Source organism: Enhydra lutris, unplaced genomic scaffold (assembly GCF_002288905.1).
Source record: "Enhydra lutris kenyoni isolate GAN:26980312 unplaced genomic scaffold, ASM228890v2 scaffoldscaffold66, whole genome shotgun sequence".
Taxonomy (NCBI): Eukaryota; Metazoa; Chordata; class Mammalia; order Carnivora; family Mustelidae; genus Enhydra; species Enhydra lutris.
The window spans coordinates 2,664,560-2,686,213 of record NW_019154150.1 but is presented as its reverse complement, the minus strand read 5'-3'; positions in this window follow the sequence as shown (position 1 = coordinate 2,686,213).

Sequence of the window (21,654 nt, the reverse complement as noted above, 5' to 3'; positions counted from 1 at the left end):
TTGAGTTGGCTACAGTTTGCTGGATTAGTGAGAGAAAGAGTGGGTTAATTACCATCAAGGTAAATACATAACTTTGCATGAATGCTTTCCTTGTACAAACATTTGAACAACTGTGGTGTTTTTCCTAATAAACATTTTTAATCTCAATGTTGCAAGTCAACACTTTCTGGAACTATTATGACAAAATTTCCAATATTACAGGAAAATGGGTCTTCCTAGCAAACAGATGTAGACAGAAACTCTGAAGACAAGACATAAAATACGTATAGATTGAACTTAAATTTTATGGTAATTGGTATGCAAATATTCCCCAGCGTTGTCCTAATCCATCTAACAAGATGTAATGGCTAGCTTATTGCTTGTCTTCTCTGAGCATCTGTGTCAACAGATTCCCATTTTTTTCAAGGTTCTTCATTAACTGCTAGGCAAAGCCCATAGCTTCTGCTTCAGTTACATTTTCTAGCCAAGACTGAATTAAAGAATATGAGCAAACACATTTCTGCTTGCACAACTGGGTTATGGCTATTTCTGCCCACAGGCTGGGGGAGCTCCCTGCACCCGCGCCTGTGGGCCCCATCTGACCTTCCCTTTAGCATCGATCTTCCCTTTGACCCCCTTTACACTGCTGGTAACTCACATGCTGCCTGAAACATCATGGCCTTGATCCCAGTGCTGGTCTTTGCCCTTGGTCTGACCACCTCTCTCAAGTACACTGGGTGTCTTTGTGTCCCACTGGACCCCTCGCCCAGGCCATTCCACCCCTGCCCACTCTTACAGCCCCTCCCCGAAATTCACCAGAAACTCCAGGGCTCCCCCACAGAAGGTTCCTCCAAGGGCCATTCCCTTCCTCTTTCAAGGCTTCCCCACACCACATCCCATCAGAAGCTGGGTCCATTCTCCCATATCCTAGACCAGAGCCAAAGCCTAGGTTAATTTTGTCCCATGTCATTTCTGAGTCTTGTGTCTAAATTTGACCTCAACAGATAAACTGAGTTCTTTTGCAGGTAGGGACCACAGCCCCCCACCCCTTGTATCCTCTTGTTGAGCTAGGCACAGAGCTGGGCACTTGAGAGCTCTGGTTTTGCAGGCTAGTGGCTGGTTCAAGGCTAGTAGCTAGTGCCTAGCTCTAACCAGGTATATGGTCTTGAGTAGGTGCTGCTGTCCCCTCCCACCCTAGGAAAGGGAGACTTTATCTGTTTTGGGCATGGCTCTCATGCTGCCTGGGTGTATAAGTTAAGGAATAATAGAGCTGCAGAAGCATAAGCCCTCAATGATGGGGAATGTGTTTGTCTGCTAAGAAGCAATTTCAGCGAAAATTAACTCCATTTCAATGGAAAGAGTGAGGCTTGGCATAAGCTGGCCAATCCCAGAGGACAATAAAATTACTTCGTCAAAGCTCCGCTTGCTTAAATTAACCAAGCGAGCACTCCAGGATCCTGGCTAGATACAGCGAGTAACTAGGTTTTAATGAACAAAAATAGCTTCTTGGATAAATAAGAAAAATAAACCACAGCCTACCTCTAGCATAAGAACACATGGTGCCTATCTCAAGGACAATTGTCTCCCAAGCACACAATAGCCGTGAGTATCCACCACAGCTGTCTACACTGTTGGCATTGGCTGTGTGTTCCCAAGGTGTGTTCTTGGCCAGTGATGTCCTGTCTATGCTGTCTTCGCTAGCTTTAGCCTCAAGGACTATATTCTTATCCATGACATGTTAGACACCAAGTCTCCTCTGGCTTTGTCTTCATGACTATGGACCAGCCATCCAGGTCCTGGGAAACTATAGACACTGACCGCTTCCTCTGTGACTACCTTGTTTTGTCCACTTACATCCCATCTTCTACTCTGTGCATTTGCTCATTATGTGCTGGTCGACTGTGTTCTAAATGACTGTTATACTGATTGTGCCATCTAGATCTATGATCCTGGCCATTTTGCTTGAGCCACAGATACCTAGATATCCAGCTATACCCCAATCAGTCCCTTGGTGACTGTGTCCTGACCAGACATGTCTTGGGAAATTATTGATACCAAATGTAGTAAAATGTATTCACATCACCCTCTCCAAGTTGATTTTTTAAAAGATTTTATTTATTTCTTTGAGACACACACACACACACACACACACACACACACACACACACGGAGGGAGAGGGACAGAGGGAGAGACATAAGAAGACTCCCTGTTGAGACTGACTTGGGGCTCAACCTCATGACCTGAGCCAAAGTCAGATGCTCAACTAACTGAGCCACACAGGTGCCCCTTAATTTTTTTTTTAATTATTCATCTGCATCAGTTACAGTTCTACAAGAGAAACAGAACCAGTAGGAGAGAACCAGCAGAGAGATGAAGATAGAGATAGATACATAGATAGGTAGATGATAGGGAGATAGATAGATATACATAGATACATAGATAGAAGTGATTTATAGAGATAGATAAACAAATGATAGTCCCTATGACACAGAGCAGACAGCAGTCTGGACACACACAGGTTCACCAAGTAAAAGAAAGGAAAGTGGGTTTCTTTCTCTATTCCATGAGGAATAGCACTGGCCAGAATATCAGACGCAAAGTCCCCTCCTCAAACCACTGTTGTCCCCGGCTATGTTTTCTTGGATCCCCCACAATAGCCATTGTCTTCTGAGAAGAACTTTCTGCAAGTCAGACCCTCTGGCTCTCTGACGCTCCCCAAAATTCTTTAGAGTATGGGGGTCATCCACCCTACTCTGACATATACACAGAGAGACAGAGAGCTTTACTGTGAGGAATTGACTTTCATGGTTGTGGGAGCTGGCCAGGAATATCTAAGATCCGTAGGGCAAAACAAAGGCAAGCACAGGCTGGAAACTCTCTTATCCCTCAGGGAAACCTCAATTCTATTGTGACAGCTTTCAACTGATTAGATCAGGCCCACTCAGGTCATCGGGGATAATCTCCTCTACTAGAGTCAACCTATTACAGATGCAACCTACATCCTACACCTACAAAATACCTCTGCAGCACAGCTGGATGGGCATGGGAATGGCTGGTCACTAATGAGAGAGGGTCTGCCAACTGTGGGCATCTCCCTTTGAATAGTGAAGGTGGGTTTCCTGGACCTTCCTGCTCATCTGGAAGAGATAAGAATCTTCTTCTCAGGTGTGGTCAGCTGTGGCATGAAGGAGGCACCTGGGAGGGTGCTCACCCCCATCTCCCCAGCTTTATATGTGAATGGTTTCTCATATGCTCAGTGTAGCTGCCTGGCCTATACCCTGATCTGTATGTCTGATTGTCTGTTAGTCTGGACTTTCCATGTATATAGCATGGCTTTGTCCTTAATGAGTCCCCCTCCAAGAGCCTAGTCTGCCTTCATGGCATGGCTCCCTTTGTATGGGGGCTCTTGATGCAACAAATTCCTGGTCAAGGAAGAATTTGAGTCTGTTCAGTGCCTGCTGTGCCCTCTGTTTGCTCATTCATTCATTAATCAGTAAGCATTGTGGAGAACTTGCAGTGACCTGAGCCAAGCTTCTGGGCACCTGGGACCTGGGGATGAACATGGGAGACAAATATGCCTGCCCTCATCAAGCTTCTGACCTCCCGAGGAGAGAGGATCTAAAAAAATGATGAGCTACGTCTGGTGGTGATAGTCACTGTGGACAATCACCAAGTGAGGCTTGGAGGACAGGGATACTTGGGAGAATAATTTCCATTCCCAGCAGGGTGATCAGGATGTGTCTACTTGAGAAGATGACATTCCAACCCTTGGGATAGAAGAAGGCAAGGAATGGGTGATGGGATGCTCCGGCCAGAGCTCAAGGCAGGAAAGTGTTGGACACTTTCCCGGAAGGACAGTGGGACAGTTTCAATTAAATGAAGTAGGAAAGAGTGAACAGGAAGAGCAGAGGCCAGAGACGCAGCCCCAGCAAGAGCTGGTCATTAGAAAGCTACTAAAACTAGGTGCTCTGAGTGAGATAAGACCAGCTAGAGCAGGTCCCCATCAGACTGAGATTCCCAGTCCCCAGCTGTCATGAGAGCGGGCTGCTGAGCCACCTCCAGGATCCACCTCTGCCAAGCCTGCACCTTCCCTGGGGCAATGCAGGGGCGAAAAGACCAAGCCCTCTTGCCTCAGCCGGGGTCAAAGCTGAAGCCCGTTCCAGCCGCAGAGCTCTGGGGGTTCAGGAAGGCTGCACTGCCTGCAGCCCAACTGCTCCCCTTACCAAAGTGGCCCCCTCCAGGCACAGCCCCCAGAGGAGCCTCCCAGCCATACCACCTGCTACTCATTTCTCCCTGAGGCTGGTTCCTGGGAGGAAGAACAGCTATAAGGCGTCTCTACCCCTGGGAAGGTTGCACAGCCTTCGCGATGTGGAATCCGGGGAGGATCCTCTGCATGAGCAGGTGCTCCCTTCCCTGCTGGGAGGCAGCACCCCAATGCTCTTACAGAGCCTCCTGACAGGATCTGTGTGTCCCCTCACCTTGCTCTGCCTCCCCTCCTCCCAGCACCCATTTCCAAGGTGGAGTGTCTGGATTCCCCTTCACCCAATAAGAAGAGAGATACCGTGTCCACCACCTTACATGTTTCTGAATGTTGGTGCTGGAGTCCCAACTCACGGAAGTGATATTTCTCTCTGATAGGCAATCCATCTGTAGGTGAGACTTGAAACAGGAAATGACTGTTTCCTCCAGTGAAGACCTGCTATGTCCCCCACTTCCACCATGACCATGGCTTGCACCATGCCCAGTTCTCAGCAGAGAAGGTGCAGCTGTCCATCAGAATGACATCACGTATAGCACGGTGACTGTTGCTAATGCTGCTGTAGGATATATCTGAAAGCTGTTAGGACCATAGATCTCAAGTGTTCTCATCACAAGGCAAAAAAAAAAAAACATTTTTTTTCTTTTGTAACTATAAGAGCTGTGGGATGTTCACTAAACTTATTATGGAAATCATCACATAATCTATGTAAGCCAAACCATTACGCTGCATGCCTTAGACTTAGTGCTGGATGTCAACAACATCTCAAAACTGGAAGGGGGAAAAAGAGAGAGAGAGAGAAGACCAGAGAGGTTCTGGTTAATGACAAGCCAGCAGCCTCACACAGCCAGCCCTGTTTCCTGATCTCACAGGCCTCCAAGAGGCTGCTCTCCACAGAGAAATCTATTCCTGGAGTGTCTAGAATATATAAACAACACATCATGTTAATAAGAAAAGATAAGCAACCAAATAGGAAAATGGCCAAAGGATATGAATTCACTGAAGAGGAAATAGATAGGCCAACTGACAGAAGAAAAGACGCTCAGCCTTACCAGTAAGCAGAGAAATGCAAATCAAATCACCCACGAGATAGCATCGTATTCACCCCCGTAACTGGCAAAAATTGGTTTGATGGTATCATGCACTATTGAAATTGAAGGAATGGGTTACCCCGGGCCCCATGAAGACGTGTGGGTCTCACGAGCAGCAGTGCCACTTCTGGGCTGGCTCTGGGCCCCAGAGCCCCCTCCAGGAGCATGGGAGGAGCATCCCCAGGAGGCTACACGTGGATGTTGGGAACAACCGTGTGTCCATCACCTGGAGAGTGTCTCGATGCTACGTAATCACACAATAGAATCTTGCTCAACAATTCAGACACTGAACCCAGATCTATATGGATCAACACGGAGGAACATCTCTAAGAGTCTGGAAGGAAACCCATAAGCTTCATAGGTGTAATTTGGGGAGTGCATGGCAGTAAAAGTTGGTCACAGGGGACTTTGGGTTTATCTGGAATCTTGTTATTGTTTAAAAAAGGTGGGGAGGACATATGGATGTATTTCTTGTTTCACCAGAGAGCAATGTTAGGAGTCTATCTTGGGAGAGGGGCCTTTCTTTCCCACCACTGCACCTGTGAGCTAATTCAGGGCCGCCGCACAGGCTGACAGACAGCCTTCCCCAGGACCCCAGTAAGCCCCCGATGTTACAGAGTCCCCAGGGGCCTTCAGTCCACATCCTTTTCCTCCCCTCCAACCACCCCACAGACCGACTTGCAAAGGCATAGGTGGAAGGGAGGGCTCCCGGCAGGATGGCTCCCTGCCCATGAAGCTGGCCGCCCACAGCAACCACACAATGGCCCACCCATGGGTCTAGAACATGCCATCTAATGGCCCTTTTGGCTCCCACCTCTGTAATCTCCTTTCGCTCCTGCTGCCCCCAGTGCCGCCGACATGCTGATGGGAAGGCAGGACCCACAGGGGCTGCGCGCCACTGAGAAGGACACAGCCGAACACTCTCAGTGGGAGAGGCAGAAAATTACAGAATCATGCAGACTTCCTGGAGAGAGACCTTCCAGCAGATGTTTGCTTGCCGTCCCCTGACCAACCCTCCCAGGCCAAAGACCAGAGGCTTCTCCAGAGCAATGGGGTGGGGAGGCCTCCAGAGCAATGGGGGGGATTCTGGGGATGGAGGCCTTGATGTCATGTCAGGTGGCCCCAGCGCCCCTCTGCCATGTTTGTTGCTCCTCGTCTCCCACTCCTACTGTGCCCAGTGAACAGGCTGAACTCCAGTCCTCCATCTGGGGAGGTTGGGGAATTGGAGAGATGGTCCAGAAAGGCTGGCCTGCAGTGTTGCCTTGGCCAGCTGCTGCTCCAGAAGGACCTGAGCTGAACTGCAGCTGCGGGAAGCCCCAACCAGCCCTGAAGTTCATCCTGGACATCTGGGGACAGCTACTAGGGATGTCCAAGCTGCAGCTCCAAGCGGGGGAGTGGGGTGGCCACACTAGCAGCTTCTCTGAAGAGTCCATACTAGGCTCCGGTTCTCCTCCCCTGGGTTTCCCCAGCCCCTCCCGCCGCCATCCACTTCAACTGGACTACCTGCGAGCTGAGCTCCAGTTCAACCCTCTCTCTTTTCCTTTGCCCTCCCTTACAACTTTATCCCGCTTACTAAAGTGTCTTCATTTCCCACCATCCACAGACCTATCCCTAACCCTTTGCCCCACCTAAATCAGTCATGGAATTTGAACGGGAATCTGAGTCCAGCCCAGTAAGAGAACATCAAGGGCTACATCAGCCTTTCTGAGGACAAGCCCCAACAACTACTGCACGGGGAAGGCCTAATCCTGGAAGTCAAATCTGAGAGGAACCTCGAGGGTCCCTCTGGACTAGCCAGGAAGGATGCCCGGGTCTGGAAGCCCTCCTGCTCCGTCTCTGCCACCCATCCTCCAGAAGTCCTGGTCTGATGCTCACAGGTGAGAACATTGTGGCCTTGCAAGATGATCCCTTTGGCCTGGGCACGGAAAGCCTGAGCCCTGTGCCTAGAGCCAGAGCTTAGGTTCAAATCTCAGCTCTACTGCTTAGCTGTGTGACCTTTAGCAACTGTCTTTACCTCTCTGAACCTGATAGGACTGTTGTGAATAATTCCTACCTCTGAATATAACTGTAAAGTTTCCATTTGTCACAAATTTTTTTATATCAAGTTTCCATGACTTCTAAAAGTTTGGGAATCCCTGGTGTAATCCCATAGTTTCTTTTTATAAATTCTTGGCCTGCTTACTGTTCAAAACATGAATTGCAGAAAGGAAAGGTGAGAAGAGAATGAGCCCAGAGGACAAAAAAAAGTCTGCAGAGTTAGGGCAAACTGCTGGGTGACAGCTTTGAAATGAACCCATGGGGTTGTTAATTGCATTCTCTTTGCCCCTGGGCGTGTGTTCCTCTCTCTTCTCTCGTGCAGGATCAATGTGAGGGATGGTGAGAAGGATTAAGGAAGGCAGACTTTGATTAGGCCATCAGACAGGTAAAAAGGTATTGAGCCGACTCCTGGTGACTTGTCACTAGATACAATTAATTGGTGCAACTGTGTGTGTGTGTGTGTGTGTGTGTGTGTGTGTGTGTGTGTGTGTATGTGAGTATGTGTGTGCTCTTTGTCTCTCTCTGTCTCTGTTTCTCCAACCTCTCTCTCCCTCTCCTTTGGCCCCCACTTTATCCCATTTAGAAAAGTATGTGCATTCACACCCAAGCATCCTGTGACTCCATGAAGGAATCCAATTCACAATGAGTAACCAAAGGTTCATAGTGGTCTTGGTTCACTTGGTTCACTTACCACATATTTGCTGAAGACCTACTATGTGCTGGTGAATTGTGCAGGTGATGAGGACAGAGCAGAAAACAAAACAGTGCAGTTGCCCTTGTGGTGCTTACGTTTCCTTGGACCCAAACAGGTGGTAAGCATTCCCCATCCCCCAATGATGAGCACGGCAATGAAACAAACAAGAGAAGAGAGGCTGGGGAGTGAAGAGGGAGCTATTCTGGATAAGGTGGTCCTGGAGCCTACAGAGTACTCAGCCGATAGGACTCGCTTAAGCAACTATAGTATGCCCTCCACGGGGTTGGAGAAAAAGAACCCATGGTCCTTGTTTTCTCTTTGAACCAGGAAGCAATGCTCGTGAATTAGTAGTGGAGACAGCTAGCCAGACAGTGTGGATTTGGTGTGGGCATTCCAGTAGAGGTGGGGGAGTAAAGTCAACAGTGCACCTGCTGAAGTGGAGAACCAGGGAATGGATAAGACTGATAAGATAGGGCAGGTGGAAAAAGGGAGTCCTGGGGAGGTGGGGGAGGGTGAACTCCAGTATGAACACGCTGAGCCAGGGGTCTGTGTGAGTGTGGTGAGCAGCTCAGATTCTGGCCCTTTCTTGGGGGCTCACAGGCATCTTGTTATGTTCAGCTTGCTCATGTTTGCGGAAAACTGGGACTGAATCAAGCAATGGTTACGGACAAGGGTTGCGAAGTAACCAGTTACACACAGAAGTACCCCCTAAGGGTAGCATTTCTTTCTGTCTTGTTTTAAATGGTGACAACCATTCCTGACTGATGGGGGCTAAGCCTTGTATCAGGCACTTTATATGCATGATGTCTTCTGATCCTTGTCATAACAGCTGAAGAAGGACTGGTATTATTATCCCCATGTTTTAGAGAAAGAATCAGAGGTTAGGAGAGATGATGTAACTTGCCCACGTTCTGTCCCTTAATTAAATAAGAACCTATGGAAGACACAGCTAGGAAAACACAGAACCAGAATTCAAATCCAGGTCTGTCCAACTCTGAAAACCTTAATCTGATCTGATCTATGGTGTTTAACTGTTTTCCATAAATAGGCTTCATTTTTTTTTTAAATCAACGATTTTTTTTTTTAATATTGTATTTATTTATTTGACAGAGAGACACAGCGAAAGAGGGAACACAAGCAGGGGGAGTGAGAGAGGGAGAAGCAGGCTTCCCACCAAGCCGGGAGCCTGATGCGGGGCTCGATCCCAGAATCCTGGGATCATGACCTGAGCCGAAGGCAGACACTTAATGACTGAGCCACCCAGGTGCCCCAGCTTCATTTTTTTTTTTAACACAGTAAAGCTTATACTGAGTTATTCTCAGAGTCCTACTTTGTTTCAAAAGAAACAAGAGCACACAGAAAAGTGCTCTGTAACTCAGAGTCAGAGGTTCAGGGGCACAGGGAACGTGGCAGGTGGTCCATCCTGCAAAAACACAGCACCTTCACCCCCCCCCCCGCCCCCAGCATGCCTGAGTGGGGGGAGGGGAGCAGTTTGTGACCTAGTGGCTTGCTCAGGAGGGGGCCACAGGGGCAAGCCAAGCTGAACTGGGGTAAAGATGCTGAAATGGAGCGGGATCCAATACCTAGTGAAACAAATTAAAAAAACAAAATTAAAAATAGTAAAAACAAAGGGGAAAAATATTCTTTTTTAAGAGAGGGAGAAAGAGGGCATGGGGGGGAGGGGCAAAGGGGCAGAGGGAGAGAGACTAAGAATCTTAGACAGGCTCCACATCTAGCAGAGCCCATGATCTCATGACCCTGAGATTATGACCTGAGCTGAAATCAAGAGGCAGATGCTTAACCAACTGAGCCACCCAGGTGCCCCCATGGGAAGAACTATTTAAAAAAAAAAAAACAACAGTCAAAAGTGGATGAGAAAATAGAAAAACATTATACCACTTTTTAAAAATAATCACCATAAAAAGAAATGCTCAGGTCAGCGGGTGTCCTGATCTTGCCCCCATGCCAGAGAAGTAGCCAGGAAGGAGGATGGTCAGGGAGAATGAGGAATGGGAGTGGGAGGTGCTGAAGGGTCCAGGCTGTGCTGTTTTGGGGGGGGGGGAAGAAAAGAAGTGGAGACCATTGACCCAAATGCTGAGCTCACAGCCCAAGCCAGAGTAGCCCTGATCTCAACATTTACCTGAATCCCTATTAAGAAATGGGTTCCACCCGGTGACCAAATAAGCCTCCTACACCCATTCTCATGCCCTCAAGTTACAGAAAAGCAGACCAAAGAAAACACCAGCCCTTTCAGAGAAGAATGGAAATGAACAGTACAGGGGCAAAGAAATGAGGAGAGCTGCATACAGAGAAACAGGGTGTTGGCGCCTGCTCAATAGCTCCCTGCCCATCTTATGTATATCACTTGGTTTGGTTTTTTGGTTGCAAGGAGCAGAAAACCTAACTAGAAGTGGCTTAGTGGCTTAGATAGTACCTCAGCCAAATAGAAGCCCTAGGACCCAGAGACTTCCTTCTTTCTGCTTTGTCGTTCTCAGCCCAATTCCCTTAGGCTAATGTTCCTCACAAGGCTAAGATGGCTGCCAAGATTCTGGACATCGCAGAGGCAATGGCCAGAACTGGGCCACCTGCTTCTTCCTAAGCCAATCACTGGCTAGGGAAATGGAACTACTGTGATTGGCTTAGATTAATTAAGACCCACCTCTGCCCAGGGCTTCCTGGGGGAGAGTGAGTACCTGAACAGGTCTAGGGCTCTAACAATACAGAACACCACAGGGGGACATGGACGGGGTGGCTTTGAGTGAGTAACCAACAGGTTTACTCCACCCTGGTTAGATCAGCCACCCCAGGACTTTTGTCTAAGCATCCAAAACAGTCCTGATCAACCCAGGCGTGAGGGAAGGCAGGCATAACAGGGGAGAGTCTGGAACAAGTCTGCATATAGGAGTGTGATAGGCAGTTCTTCATAATTATCAAGATTCGGACTGAGGGAGTGGACTGGGCAAGAGGTGGGCAGCATGCCCGGACCACAGCAAGCAGCCTGGGATTTGGGAAAAACGGACACTTCCCCAGAATCAGCCTTTGGCCCACCCGTCCCCAAGCCATGGCAGGTGCAGGCAGCTTAGAGGTCCCAGAAACCAACATCCAAGTCTCGACCCTCCAGTTGAGGTGTATCCCCACACAGGGAAGGTTTGGGTCAAGAAGTCCAGAGGACCCAGCCACTGTCCTGCCTGTGTGATGAGGCAGCGTGCTGGTCTGCAGTCGCCCACATCCTCCTGATTTGGGCGTCGGTGCTACAACTCCCGTCCCATCACATTCATTCCCATTTCAGACTCTCTCCAACAGTAGTCAATTTTAACTTATGCCTAAATTTTATTTTTCTATTTCTTTTATTTCTATTTAGTGTATCTCTAACAGGAAGCTCTAAATCACATCGTAAGTGGGAAGGCGTCTCATTTTCCATACTTTGAGTACAAGAAAACACAATGAAGTCAAAATAAAGTTATTAAACCTTAATTTGATACCGCTGCCTGGCAAGACTCTCAGCCCCAGGCCCACTCCCTCTCTGTTAGAAGAAGAGGGATTAGCAAGTATTATGAAGGTGTTAACACACTCTAGCGCCAAATCAAGGCATTCTTCTTGAAGCCATTAGAAGGCTTGCAAGAGAATTTGTAGGCAAATAACTTTCTCACTGTGGAATCAGAGAGTATTTGAGGCTGGGCTCATGGCTCTCTTCAACACGTCTATGGAGTGCCACTACGCTCTAGGGGAACCCAGAGGTGTGTAAGAGCCTTGTCTCAGAGTCTCAGACTAAGGCAGGTTATGTGGCCTCAGTTTCCTTAGCTTGCAGAGATGGTCCACGGTCTCCGTCAGAGCAGTGGGAGCGTAGGGGGATACTGTGTGGGAGGCAGCTGCAGTGCTCTCCCAAGCACCCTGGGATGGCTGGGGCAGGGGTGGAAGGGCCCCTTCAGTGGGGGCTTGTGGCTGAGAGAGCCCTCAACCACCAACTTGCCACCACTCACCCCATTGCTGGCTCTGCGACCACACGGCAGGAGGGCCAGGCGTACCCACCAAGCTAGGACAGGGGTGAGGAAAAGCCAGCAGCCGCTACAGGGGTGGGAAGTGATAACCATTGAGGCTGGAACCACCACCAAATACCACGCTATGCTCCCTCTTGTGGGAATGGGCAGCGACTTCACCACACTGCTCTTGAAATGCTCACCCTTTTCTTCCCTTGTGGCCGGTCAGTCCGTCGCCACACGTTCACTGGGCGTCGTGAGCACAGCTGCCCCAAGTCAGAGTCCCTCGTATCAGCTCCTGGTGGGCACAGACAACCAGCATACACCCAGAGGTCAGATCTGGGGGGAATTTGCCCCGTCTTGGGGGTCCAGCTCTGCCCTGGGAGATTTAGACACTTTGGTCGGCCAGCCAGGGTCACATCCCCTCTGCCGTGGTGGAGAAGGCGGGACTCTGAGGAAGGCAACAGATGAAACAGGACAGTTCCCACCACCTGACCTGCGGACCTCAACCCCTTGATGGGCTGTGAAACTAAGGAGCGAGTTGCTGGAGAGAGGGAAGGACACTGAGGAGGGGGACAGACAACAGCAGCAGTCATCCCCTACAAAAAGGTCTAGAGGACAACCGTCCCAACAGAGCGGGTAGGCTAGAGACCCCATGACCAGAGACGAGAGCAAGAAAACAGGTGCAGAGGAGATAGTGTGAAATCACAGCTTGGAATATGGGCAAGCGGGCAGCAAGCTGGACACATGGGAGTGTCTGGAAACACAGTGGACAGCTCCCCAGTCTGCATCCTTTATACAAAGACATCCCGGGCACATGGTCTGACCATCTTTCCAGTTATTTCCTTCTGGGAATCAAGGCATATCTCCCTCTGGTCTTTTCCACAAATACTAAACACACACACACACCCCCACACACATTAATAAACATATATATCCTGAGTCTTGGTACAAATTTTACTTGTGTCTGCGGTTCACAAAAAAGGGGAAAACATTGCTCCAAACCATTCTCACTAGAAGCAGGTGGAAATGTAAAACAAGCTCTGATTTTAGATTCCAGACCTGGCCCCAACCCTCACCAGCCATAGGATCCCAGGCAGGGGACCTCTGTTCTCTGACTACAACTGCAAGACAGGGTAAAAACCCACTGCGCTCAACCCCAGGTAATGCACAGGGATTATGAATCACCATACCGATGGAAGTGATTTCTGAACAGCTCAGCCCTGTACAAACGCATGATATTAAGATGGTTAGTATTAGGGCCTAGCCAAGAACCCATCTTAAGCCACGGTCCAGAAACCCAAGTCTTGTTCTTCAAGTGCATCTACTTAGCCAGCTGTTCAATTCCCATATGCTCCTTTCTCTTCCAAAGCCTCCACCGCCAATTGGAATACAAGATAAAAAACACCATCTGGGCCCCGAGTCCTCCAGTTCCCTGCCCAGGACGTCTTGGGGCCAGGAGATGTGTTCCAGTTCCTTCTAGCACTCTCATTTTCCCTGGCTGACTGTGCTGGCGAGGGCTTCTGTGTGGGCAGGCTCTCAGCCATGTTCTGCCTAGCTCTCCACCACCCATCAGAAGGTCTCGAGGCTCCTGGACCCCACCCCTGCTGTCCTGCTGGGAGCATCACAGCTGATGCCCCTTCACAACATCAGTCACAGCAGTCCTGCCCTCCACGTGGGGTGAAATGTTCCTCCCACCCTGGAGACTGCACTGACAGAGGGCCCCACCAATGGCAGAGAAGCAATGGCCTCTGGCCTTGACCAAGGCTCCGCTGGAGGTGTTCACAGGCACTTCTGCTTATGGGTTGCTAGATGTAATAAATGGATGCACACCTGGCCCCAGTTCTTCATTTATGCCTGTGCCCTGCCTTTGAAGTATGGCTTCATAGCCCTTCCCATAAGATGCAGGGTCCATCTCCCCACCCCTACAGGCTGGCCTATGGTTTGCTTTGGCCAAGAGGAGAGTGGAAAGGACATCGTGCCAGTTTGGAGCTTTGGGCCTCAAGAAACCTTGCAGCTTCCACTTGACCTTTCGGAACCCCTTAACTCCCGCTACATGAGCAAGCTCTGGACTAACCTTCCAGAAGACCCAGAAGAGAAAGAGGTCCCAGACATCCTTGCCTACCAGCAGCCACCCCTCCAGCATGTGACAGACCTGCACCCAGACCAGCAGACCTCCCCTCTGACCCTCACTGGCCCCGGATGCATGAGTAAGCTGACCCGAGATCAGCAGAATGACCTAGCCAACCCATAACCTCATAAGAAATAATGTTTGTTATTTCAAGCCACTAGGTTATGGTATAATTTGTTATACAACAAGAGCTCACTGGCACATAAGAGCATGCCTGCCTTCCCTTAGAGGAATTGGGAGGGTCGGAGAGTGGGGAAGGATGGTTTCTGGAGAGAGGTGTTGGGGAGCAAGGGGCTCGTGTGCCAGAGGGGACGAGGGGCTTGACACATGTGGGTGTGTGTGCCCTTCACCTCTTAGTGAGTGGGGCTTTGGGAAGAACCTTCGGGAGAGCCTGATGCATGTGTCTCAGTCTGGAGCACCTGGAGACTGATCTGTGATACCTACCTGAGCAGCGCAGAAGCAGGTGGCTGTGGCTGCAGACCGCAGGGTAGAGGAGGAAAGTCCCACGCTGAGAACACGGTGGTCTGGCTTCCATGGAGCACACTTGGCGAGGCCTTCTTTATAGAAAGGAAATATCAGATTCTCTTGAGGAGCTCCTTGTTGGGACCCCTCCCGAGCCTCGAAAGCACCTACACAAAGTGTGGCTTTGAGGCTGAAACTTCGAGCACACCTCTCTTTTGCTGGGCAATAGCTGCACTGGCAACAACATGGGAGCAAGAACGAGTATGTGTCTCCTGGGAACCTGATATAGGCCACATGGGAGATAGAAACAGCCAGAAGCTGTTTTAAATCCTGCCCAACGGGGGTGAGAAGGTGCCTTCAGGGAGGAGAGTGGCCTGGCTGTGGAAAGTGCCAGCAAAGAACCCATAGAAGGCTCCAATGGGAAAGTGCCACCTTCCAACACTGGCCCATCCAGACTGTACGATGATGTACCTCTCACTCAACATCTCCTCTACCTAAATGGCGGGGGGCGGGGGGGAGGTGAGACAATCATCACCCAAAGGATTGTGTTTCCTGTCCTGACACAAGCCACCAGCCCTCAGAGGGACTCTGTGGGGGAGCAGCCTGGATGTTCTTGCTGAAATGGGACCTAAAGTGATCGACCAAAGGACATTCTTTAAATGGCCTAAAGCAGGAAAGAGGAGACACAGTACAAACATAGGTTTTCAGGATCCCTGCCTCTAAATTATACCTGCTGTCCCAATGACATCAGTTAATCAATTTTAAAAAATAGATTGTAGTAAGGGGAGTATTATTCAGCCATGAGAAAAAGGAAACCCTGCCATTTGTGGCATGGATGGACCTCAAGGACATGCCGCTAAGTGAAATAAATCAGACAAAGAAAGACAAATACTGTATGATCTCACTGATATCTCTAAAAACCCCAAATCTAAAAAAGCTGGAACCCAAAGAAACAGAGAGTGGAGTGACAGTCACAGGAGACTGAGGTCTGGGGGAAGTTGGGAGATGTTGGTCGAAGGCTGTAAACTTCCAGCTGCGAGATGAACAGCTCCCGGAGCGCTAACGTGCAGCATGGCGACCACAGCTAATAACACCGTATGATGTACCTGACATTTGCTAAGAGAGCAGATCCTAAGGGTTCTCACCACAAAAAGGAAATGGTGATCACATGACGGCACAGAGGCGTTGGTCCACCTGTGCTGGTCTTCCTTTTATAACACAAAAATGTGTCAAATCAACACGCTATAGGCCTTAACCATACATAATTTTATTTCTCCATCATGTCTCAATGAAGCCAGGAGGAAAAAAGAAAATGCACTTTAAAAAGGTAAAAATATACTGTATTAGTCAGCTCAGGCTGCCATAACAATACCTCAGACTGGGAGGTGGGGGATGGGGGTTCAACGATAGACATTGTCTCACTGTCGTGGAGGCCAGAAGGGCAAGATCTAGGTGTTGGCAGGGCTGGTTCTTCGTGGGGTCACTTTCCTCGGCATGCAGATGGCTATTTTCACCCTGTGTTCTCGTGTGGTTACCCCTTTGTGTATGTCTGTGTCCTAATCTCCTCTTTTTAGAAGGACACCAGATTGATGGTGACCCACATAACTTCATTTTACCTTAATCACTTCTTTAAAGAGCCTATCTCCAAAGAGTCACATTCTGAAATGCGGAGCTTCAACATAGGAATTCGGGGTGGGGGGTGGGGGACACAGCTCAGCCTGTTATATAGTCTAAAGTAAATAAAAGGTACTCAGACTTCAGAATAGGAGGCTAAACTAAAAACACTAATACCATGATCATGGCCAAGAAATTGGACGTTTAAACACTAATATATATAATCTAGTATGTGGTGCATATTCAAATCCCCCAGTTATCCCCTAAATTTCCTTCGTATATTGTTTTTTGACCCAAGATCTAAACAAGAATTCATGTGATTGCAGTTTAGTCTCCTTTATTCTAGAACATTTCCCCTGGTTCTTCTTTTGCCTGTCATGACATTGACCATCTTGATCAGATCCAGGTTAGACACTTGCGTGGAGGGATACCACAGGTGACGGTGCGAGCTTTCTACTCTACCCTGTCCGGAGGCACCGGTTGTCTTTCTGTCCCAGGGATGCTAAGTATTTCACTCCATTAAGGTAGTGTCCACCAGATCTCTTCACCATAAGGCAACTTTTCCCATTTTTAAATTATCAAGGTGTCTGTGGGGCATATGGGTGGCTTAGTCTGTTAAGCTCAGGTCATGATCTCAGGTCCTGGGATCAATTTCCATGTTGGGCTCCATGTTCAGTGGGGAGTTTGCTTGTCCCTCTGCCTCTCCTTCTCCTCCTCCTATCTCCCCCTCCCCCCCCCGCCTGTCTCTCTAATAATATCTTTCTTAAAAATTATTGAGCTGTCTGTGGGGTGATATTGAAGGCTCTGACTTGCCAGCTCCCTGACAAACTTTCACCTGTTTCCCCATTCTCCATGATCCCCGTCTGCCTCAGCTGATAGGCGGGAGGGGGCAAAATGAACTATGAACATCTCTGTAACAGACACTGGAAAGGCATCCCCGGAAAGTGTTCTCAAAGAAGACGGGCAAGGAAGGATACGGAAAAGGTAGAGCCATAAGCAAGATCTGAAACCGTAGATACAAAACAATGTATTTGCTACCACAAATATTGGGGCATGACTGTGTCTAGGAGCTTCTGGTGGCTGGGACATAAGGGTACTTCTGGCAGCTCCACAATCTGTCTCCTGGGACCCGCCCTGAGAAACAGGCTGCCAGCAGGGGGACGGGGGGCAGACGTGGGGTGTCACTCTGAAAGGACGGGTCTCCTCTTACCTGTCAGGAGACTCAGAGTTTGTGACTCAGAATTCAACCCTGGTTCCTGGTTAAATGTGGCTGATTGAAAATGGGTATGAACCTCTGCTTCGATCTGAATTCCCACTAAACTTGCAATGAAAGGATTTGAGGGCGGGGAAGTCAAAAGCTAGGCGATCAGGAGAGGAGAGAACAGCAGAGGCCAGACTGAGGAAGGGAGCTTGGCGACTGGCAACTCAGTCAGCGGACGGAAGAGTGCTGGACCCCTAGGCCAGCGGCAGGGAGGCCTGACTCACAGAACCTGTGAAAGCCTCAGGAATTGAAAGCCCTGGAGAACAGAAACAGTGGGTTGGTTGACAGCTTTTTCATAAGCAATCAGATCCCCAGATCACTTCGTCCCAGCACAAGACTGAAGGTTAATTCTCTAGAAACCACAATGGGGGCTCTGAACTGGGCAATACCAGGCCCCATTAGGCCAGAAGGCACAAGGGAAATAAGTGAATTAGACACATTGAATGCCAAGACCTCCAGCCCTCTTTCCCACCCAATGTCCTGGACCCTGGTGCCTGGCTTCTCTCTCTAGGCAGATACTCCAGGGAGCCTGAGCAGATCAGAAAGAAAGACCTGGAGGGTTCCCCCAGGAGACACCCAGGTAGATGTAGATTGCTATACAGTGAAGCCCACAGCCAATAAGCCATCCCTGCTCCATCACACATACGTGCCCACGTGCAGACACGGACACATACACACATGCACCCATGCACACGTACACATATAGATGCACATGCACACACACACATATATATGCACATACACATATCGGTACCCATGTCCACACACACGTACGTACACACACACACACAGGTACACATACAGACACAGAACTTTCCATCAAGACTTTAATATATAAATATTATACTTATTACATAAATAAATATAAATATGCTCTTAAATATAAATAGACAATCAAGGACCATCAGACATCTGAGGAAAGCTTTGAGATGAGAGAGAGAGGTCAGAGCAAACAAGGTAATGACGAAAGCAACTTAAAGGCAACAACTGTCAGGGAGAAGAAATTTCAAAATGATGGCCATTCACCCGTATACTCAGAGACATAGAAGACGATATTCTGAGCATAAAACAAGAAGGGAGTCATATTCAACAAAAGGAACCAAAAAAGAAAGAGCTCTTGGAAATTCAAAACTATGCCAGCAGAAGTGAGAAACCTAAGAGTTTGGAGGATACATTTGAGGAAAGCCATAAAGTAGAACAAAGAGAGAGAAAGGACCAGAAAGTTAGAGGACCCATCAGGAAACCTGACATCTGAACAATAGGGGTTCCAGTGGAGAGAAGAGAAAACAGGGAAAACCATCCACAGAAGTCCCCTCCCGAGTGGAGGGTCTGGGCATTCTAGCTTGGAAAGAACCCTGAACTGGAGGGAGACGGACCTACATCAAGACGCACGTGGGAAACCTGAGGGCATGGAAGACAAAAAGAAGACCCCGAAAGCTTCCAGGGAAAGAGAAAAAATAAATATAAACATTACACAAGACTCTAAGGTCCTATTGGCACTGACTTCCCAAAGCAGCTCTGGAAGCCGAAAGCCAAGGGAGTGATGTCTACCACATCATGAATGAAGAGCTGGGGTTCCAATCTGACAGATGGGAAGGGCGGCCAGGATGGGGTGATGGAGGTACTGAGCATGAGGGCGGGAGGCCTGGGGTGAGGGCAGACACACAGAAGGTCTGGGAGGACGTGTGAGGGGAACACATGGGCAGAATAGCCAATGATTTGAAAGCACAGAGAGGAGACTGATTGGCTTACCTGGAGACTGGACATGAATCCGTGACAAGTGAATAGAAAATTAATAGATTATTAACAGACTGTAGAAAATTAAGCAAGCAAAGATAATCGTTAACGCATGGGAATAGAGAGCAACAGATCATCCCAGATATGCATGAGTTGCTAAGTTACAACCTTCCAGAAAACTCAGCTGAGAAATATATTCTGTACGTTTAAGTTTCAGGAATAAAGAAGTTAAGGTAGAAAGGGATTCTAAGTATGGACAGTTATTCTTGAAAAAGAAGATGCAGGAACACCTGGATGGCTCAGTCGGTTAAGCCTCTGCCTTAGGCTCAGGTCATAATCCCAGGTCTTGCGGTCAGGCTCCCTGCTCAGCGGGGAGCCTGCTTCTCCCTCTACCTCTGACCCTTCCCCTCCCCCCAAACATGCATGCTCTCTCTCTCAAATAAATAAATAAAACCTTTAAAAAACAAAAGAAAGAAAAAAGAAGACGCATAATGATAAAATAAATGAACACAATAAACTGGATCTAAGGCTCTGGATTATAACACTGTGAGGAGGAAGAAGGTAAAACAGGAGAATTTCTTTTCACACAGAGGGGAATCAATAGTTATAAATGTATTCTTGAGGTCCATTTTTACAACATATATCCATTTAAAAATAAAAGTAAACCCGCAAAATTAAACACGTGACGTATACCTTCCCAATCACCAGAGGAAAAAGAAGAAAAATCAAAGAAAGTGAAGTCAAAATGGCAAAAAGCCAGAAAGCACAAAACCACACCAGAAGTTAAGACCAAGTGGTTAAGCCCCTCTTAAAAAGAGAAAACTCAAAGTAAAATCCAAAGATAATGCTATTTTTAAGCAAAAACACAGAAAACAAAATTACACAGAAAGTTTAAAAATATAGGATGCGAGTGCAGTCTGGTCAGGCCAAGGAGAGAACACGGAATAAAAAATAAAAGTTGGGGAACAGAAGGAGAGACGCAGGGGTGGCGTCCGCTCAGGCGTCAGGCTGTGTTCTGAGCAGAGAGCAGGAGGGCCTCCCCTCAAAGAGGGGAGCTCATGCTGGGTGCTGATGAGGTCAGAAACCTCTGCCCCCCTGGGCCACCCTGTCCCATCATGTGATGAGGGAGCCATAGCCCAGAGAGGCACTCTGGTTGACATGACGAGTCAGTGGTAGGATTGGGGAAAGAAACCCAGTCTGGCTTTTTCCTTCCACCCCACCAGCGTGTGGCCCTCATTACGGGAAGAAGTTCCCAACATAAGCAAACTCATTTGTCAGGAGGTTGGGGGTCCCTGCTCCTGACTCACACTTTGAAGTCCAGAGGGCTCCTGAGGCTGGGGCAGGGCTGGGGTGGGGAGTCCTCCAGCCAGGGTCCCCAGCAGGCCACCTGTGGGAGTCCAAGTCCGTCCCACTGGTCTTGGGGCAGCGGTCCCCATGCCCCAACAGAGGGTGGCTCTCTGTCTCCCCAACTCCTACAGCTGGGGCCAGAAGTCAGCCCTCCCCTGCGCTGTAAGGGAGGCCAGAAAAGGTCCCCACAGGGAGCTAGTCCTCAGGCCCTCTTAAAGGCCCAGACAATATTGTCACTGTGAAGGCAAATGTGCTGCGTGTGGCCTGTTCCTACCAGGCTGACAAGTGGGGGGCCTTCCCCGCTCTGAGCCACATGCCAGAAAGCCTCTGGGGTTGCCCTCATCTTGGGAAGGGCAAGGCTCCAGAGAAAGCCCAGGAGAATTCCATCCTACTCTTGTGCTGCCCACTGGGTGGGAGAAAGTAGATGGCTCCACGGATAGGAAACACGGAGCCCTCTCTCACTATCTCTCTCACTACCTCTGTTATTTCTATCTCTCTTTTTTATCACTGTCTCTGCCTCCCTCCACCAGGGTCTCCTGTCAAGCACCAAGGGCAGTGAGTAGCTGTGCATCACGCCAGATGTGTACATGAAGGTTTCTAGTGGCCTCGGGACCCTACCTATGGCCCAGCCATCTCTTGTGAGGGTGCCTCCTGTAGGGATGCCCCCCGCATGCCCGCAAGGGACTTGCTCTGCCCAGCTTTGGTGTGAAAGAGAGCCAGTCCACAGGACCCCACAGGTATCCCTGGCCGCAGTTGGTCCAACTGCCAGGAAACCCAGCCTCCCCAGAGTGCTCTCCAGCAAACACTGGGGGCCTCATCAATCTGGGGCCATCAGGCTGGAAGCCTCTGCCCTTGCTGATCCCTTTGGCAGCCCCCCTCACCCTTGTCCCGTCTCACTCTTTGTTAAACCCAAGACTGACCCTGACTTCTCAGGCCTCACTGTGTTCTCTTTCTCTCTGCCCTGCACTGGCCCCCTCACTGTTTCTTGGAGAAGCTGGGCAAGCCCCACCTCATGACCTTTGCACTTGCTGTTCCCTTTATCTCAGAGAGATGTTCTCACTGGAT